Below are 6000 nucleotides of genomic sequence, written 5' to 3'. Positions count from 1 at the left end.
AGATGAATTTCAACCTAAAATCGAAAGACGAAAAAGGGTCCTTGCATCTGTTAGCAAAATATCTCACGAACCACTGGACGGATCTCCATGAAGGCATAAAGGACTGCTGGAAACGTCCGGCAGTCCTTCAGCCTAAGATGATGTTTGTTTAAAACTCTGGCATGAAAGCAATGCTAAGCCTTTAATTTCTTCTCAAACAGATTACTCGCTGTAACTCCTTCACATAAATCCACCTTCAGACGCTAAAGTGGTGCGAGTTTTTCTTTGGCCATTATGCAGGAAGTCCAAAGTCAAATGATGATAAATCAATTCAAAGTGTGAATTATAGTCTTGCCACCCAAACTACATTGCGGAGGGTTGTGCTTCTCATTTTTCAGACGGCGGCGGAGTGTGGAGCACTCTCCATTTGATTAAACTCTACCCAAAGGCGGCATCAATTATGTATCTTCACAATGGAGTTAATGGACTGCAATAGCAGCTGAAGATGACTTGACTAAATTTCCACATGACATGGCAAGAAAAATATCACTTCAGTAATGTAACCCTTCTCGAACAGCTTGTCTGGAATGACAAAAGATCTGGTCTGCCCGCAGCTTATTAAAGAGAATTACAACATCTTTTGTTAATTCGTCTGTTAATCGGTCGAATCGCACTCTGTCAGAGCTGCGTTTCCTGGGAAAAAAAGTGCAACGCGGGGCGTCGCGGTGTTCTGATGCCGCACATCTGTATCCTAGAACGGCACTGTGTAAAACTTAAAACCCCCTCTGATTTCCTCGGATTTTGCTTTGAAAAGAGCCAACATTTCTTGTATTTTGGAAAAGTGGTCCGAAGAAATAGTTCTGCAGCCTGTCTGAAAGCCTTCTTTGAACAGTGGTTGCTTTCATTCTCATCTAGTACTTGGACCATTTCTGAGTAATGTTTTTTTTTTTAAGCTGCAGTACTCTGACCTATTAACAGTCGATGTATAAAAAAAATCACAATTAGCAGCTTCTTGCAAATGCAAAGCCTCCCCCTTTGTCCACAGTCTTTATAAAATACTGAAGGTAACACAGTTTGATACACATAAAATAATATTTTCACCAACAGAGGGATTCCTAAAGAGCTATTAGCTGAAAACTCATCATGCAGTAGATGCTCAATTGAAAGATGATGCATCTCTCAGGTCCTGTTCCGTTTTTTTTTTTGTTTTTTTTCAGCTACTGTTCATCTGCTGTAGATAGTTCTGAGGCCTGATACTTGTTTTTGTCCTCCACTTGCACATTCTCTTTGCTTTTTTATTAAAGAACACACTACAGAGCACCCCAAAACATGCCACAGTTTGGTCTGGGAATGGTCAGAAACGGGAACTTGGACCACAGAAAGGATGAGCTCATGTCCCCCCACCCCCACCGACCGATCTCCTCAGGTGTAGAGGCTGTAGCTCAATCACGGTACGTTAACTCAGGGACAGCTGCTAATTAAAGCGGTCAACCATCGCCTCACAATCAATTCTTAATGACATCAAATAAAAACACTGGAGGTGGGCGATGAAGTAATGTACATGGTCTACAATAAAGTTCTGCCAAGCCTGCACACAAAAGTAGGTCACAGTTTTCTTGAACTGGCAGTCGCACAGCTTGCTGGTTGCTGAGTTGCAAGCACTTTAAACTCTTTATTCTTGCAATTTTGGGTAGCCGGCTAGTCTCCAACAGTTGCACCCCAGTGAGATGCCTTTTAACATGTAGGGGGCATGCATTGGGACATATACTGCAGCCAGCCTCTAAGGAACGGTTGCTTTGTTATGGCTTCAACCTCCAGATGGTTGTTGGTCGTCTATTGTTTTTGGATTGGTCGGAAAATCTGCCAAAGTTCAAAACCCAAGCCATAACAATTAAAGCCTGAGAACTCATACTCCCAACGTCTTTGTAAGATGGCAGAATGCTCGTCGTTGGCAACCAAATGTGAAGGAACGAGGGGCGGCTGAAGACTTCTGCGCCGTACTGTGAAAGTTACGGCGCGTGACCGAATGTCTCAGTTCAGCTTGCAGGCTGTGTGGTGCAGCTTTTATGACTCGCGTCTCGGGGGTTTCGGTCCCACGAGTGGGACTCGCAGAGAACAGAAGGGGCCCCGCCAAGCCCTGACGACACAATCGCTGACCCATCTGGCCATCAGGCCGGCAGGGGAGCGTGGAGGATGCAGAGACCAAAGCTTTCCGCAAACATCCATCTCCGACGCGAGGCTGACAGATCACAGAATGGCTGCCGAAGCTAGAAGCGGTGCGTGGCGGCCACATACCGAGCAAGCGCCACATTTCATTGTGAGGCGTTCCTGTCTGGATCTAATGATAGAAGGCAGAGAGTCTCCAGTCTAAAGATATATGAAGAGAGTGGCGTGAGTGGCAGTCTTCCTGCTGCTGTGCTGTATATATTTCAGAGCATAAACAACATGTTGAATTAGGCGTGAGCTTTAAGAGTGAGTGGGAGGTTTGTTCAACATGACATTACCTGACCTCGATGCTGCTACGTCGTCTCTCCTCTTACATCCATGTAAACGTTGCTAATGACCTCTCACATGACAAGGGTCTCAGCCTCCGCAGTAAGCCTCGGCTCAAAAAGCCCCATTTAATGCCGGCGTGCGGTGAAAATCTGTCATGTTTTCTCTCCTAGTTGGCTGTGAAAATCGACCAACTTCTTAGCATTGTCATGCCTCTGAAATCCCGCAGCTTTAACGTGATCGGGCTCATTCCACGACTGAAGTCGAAAAATTTCCATACCAGCTTTGGAGGGGGATTTAATTTATGAGATAAGATGCAGAGTACAATTACTTTACGCTCAGTCTCACAGTTGTTCTAACTCTTTTTTTTTTTATCACGAGGGGGGAGCTGAAGGGGGATCACATCTTTGTCAGTGCACTGTGTAATGAACAGCATGGCACGCATCAGTGACTCTGTGATTGAATCACACGTTGTGTTTTGGTAATGAATTGAAATAAACACAAATATCCCATAATAAGGTCTTGTTACCTGTACATGCAGAATCTGATAAATGATAATTACAGTTTCATATTTTTTTTCCCCATGACTAAAGGCTATTTATTATATAGTTACAGAAAAAAAATAGTATGATCCCATGCACAGGGTATTAATTACTACCTCTGCTACAGTGTGATACTACTGCCATCTATTGATACTAAATAAATATCTAGTTTTGTGATGTCTCCATGACTTCAGAACTTTGCATCCTCACTACCCTGTCTCATGCTGTACTTTATGCCCAATCAGGACAGATGAGGCAACAAAGTGCAGCTCTGAACAGACTTCCAGTTTCAGTCTGTATGTAGCTTCTATGTGCATGTAATGAGGCAAACAATTTGACTCGAAGTTTGCACAAGATGGCGCCGCAGATATCGAATCTCGAAGGCCAAGCTGCTGCTCGGGGTGAGATAAGGGCTTTAATCAGAACGATTTTCGATTCTTGATGCACATAGAGCAGCATGTTTTGTAAAAAGCGTAAAACAGGCTTTCGTTCCGAGCTCGATTTATAAACTGCATTACCACTACATTCGTTTAGAATGAGACCAGTTTTGTGCTGCATAATTTAGGATGAGTTCTCTGATGTAATCCTAACTTTACACAAGCTTCGCAGTAGTTTAACTATGCCGTTTATAAAATAAAATGTAAAATTACTTATAAATGATTGGCACAGATCACATTTCTATGTCTCTCTCTCCCTTGTTGCATAGGAAGGTTGCTGAAGGGTGGCCAGACCAGGGTTTGGACTTCTGATCTTTTGTTACAGTGGTCAGGTAACAAGTCAAATTTATTTATGTAGCACTTTTCAGCAACAAGGCGATACAACCCAGTGGGTGGTGAAGAATGACGGGGCTAAGACACTGTGGGACTAACAAGCAAGTCGTGACAAACCAACTAGTCAACACACAGATAAAGGCAGCGGTGATGATGTACAGTAAAATCAGGAGAAGGAGCACAAAAAGCTGGAGAAAATCCGAGGGCTGAAAGAGGAAACAGATACGTTGTGGAAAGACGAGGCCTCAGTGGTGCCAGTGGTAAGCCTGAATCGTCCTTTGTGAGGTTTGGAGGCGGCGCAGCTGACATCCAGGTGGCATTTTTTTTTTACATAAAGGGTCTTATTTTTATCAGCAGAACCATTTTAAAACATAATCCACGCAGATTACAGGAAGCACAGGCAGCAGTAAAAGTCCTGGTGCTTATAAGGCAGGAACTTTTCTGTGTAAAGTTTAGCATGTTCTCTCTGTTCTCTCTTACTCTGAGTGATCTGGTTTTCTACCACACTTCCAAAAAATAGAGTAAAGTTTATTTATACACCACTTTTTAGGGTAAATCACAAAGTGCTGTACAATAAAATTAAATAGAGTGAAGTGGAATACAATAAAAAAAATTGTAATAAACAGGCCTGAATTATTGTAAAAAGACAAAAAGCAACTAAAAACTAAAGCTTGTATAAATAAAAATGTCTTAAGCTGCTTTTGAAGGAACACATTTGGTTAGATTTTAGATTTGGAAGATTTTAAATGGCTTTTGGGTGTGTGTGTGTGTAGTTGTTTGTCTTGTGTGTCTGGAAACTGATTTAGAGGTAAGGCAAAATGGCAGAATATAGGACATCGTTTACATAATTGTTATGTACAGGCAGTGGACCGATCTATTACCCTGTGACGAGTTGTTGTTGGTAACAGGTCTACTTATGGCCAATACGTCTATTTATACATACTTATAACTAATATTAGACATGTACCTATGTACATGTACTTTGTGCATGTAAGGGGTTTTCTCTGTGTACTTAGTTTCCCTCCCACAGGCCGAGAACTGAGGGTTCTAAAACTGGTCCTAAATGTGAGCATTCATCTGTCTCTGTGTCCCCATGCTGGACTGACAACCTGTCCAGGGTGGACCCCGCCTCTCGCCCACTGCCCGCTGGAAATAGGCACGAGCTCCCGGCTTGCAAGATTAGGCATAGGAAAAGGACAAATGCAAGTTTTAGACACGTCTCTTGTCTTTAAATTGGATCTTCTTCCATAGATCCTCTGTACATGCCTGTGCAGACACAAAAGAAGTATGGGGAATAAGCAAAAAAAAAAAAAAAAGAAAGCAGAGATAAACATTTTGAGGTGATCAACTTCACTGCATCACCCATGGAGATTTTCTGGAGAATGTGCAAATAATTTGGGCTCTTTCTCAACTGCTGTTGTTGACATACTTATCTCACAGCAGGACACTTACTGCTGGAGATGCCCTCTCACAGCGAGGGATGGGTAGCAGAAGAATCTGCCTACAGTTCACAGGAGGTGGAACGTGACGGAAAACAGTACGCCGGGCGACGCGAACGAGTCTCTTTGTTGTGTTAATGCTGTGTGTGTAAAACACGAGCATGGAGGAGCGAAGCACGGGTCAGCGGAGACGGAGATGAAACAATAACTCCTATACGATCATTCGCATCGAGGCGGTGTTCAAACAGCTCTAATCTACCAGAGGTCCTACCAGGGGGCTGAGTGGAAAACACCATCATGAGGTCTGAAACACAAATCTGCAAACATTTTCAAATGTTGAACAGTTTTATTGATTATTTCCTGAGAGTTTCATTACAATCTGCGCACTGGTTCATGCTAACAGACAAGAGTTTGTGGCAAAACTTTAAACTGAAACCTTGAGCGCTCAGATATGTTTTGGGGGATCAGTCTCGGCTACTACTACACCAAATCTCAGGTCAATATCTGTAAGACTGACTGAGCTGTAGCCTTTTTTTGTGCTTTATAAGACGCTGAATCAGGTTGAGTCCAAATGTTTATCAGCTGATTACTTTCATTAAAATTCATCCAGTGGTTTCTGTGATATTCAGACACCCAAACACAGACAAACAAGGACAAAAACAATATCAATCCGCCTTTGCCTTTCGGCAGCGGCTGATAAAAAGCCGCCTCATAGTCAAACAGAAACAAAGAGAAAATCCCCTCCTTTTACCAGCACAGCACACGTTCGAACGCAGG

Source organism: Kryptolebias marmoratus, linkage group LG8, assembly GCF_001649575.2.
Source record: "Kryptolebias marmoratus isolate JLee-2015 linkage group LG8, ASM164957v2, whole genome shotgun sequence".
Taxonomy (NCBI): domain Eukaryota; kingdom Metazoa; phylum Chordata; class Actinopteri; order Cyprinodontiformes; family Rivulidae; genus Kryptolebias; species Kryptolebias marmoratus.
Note: the sequence above shows the minus strand (reverse complement) of the source record.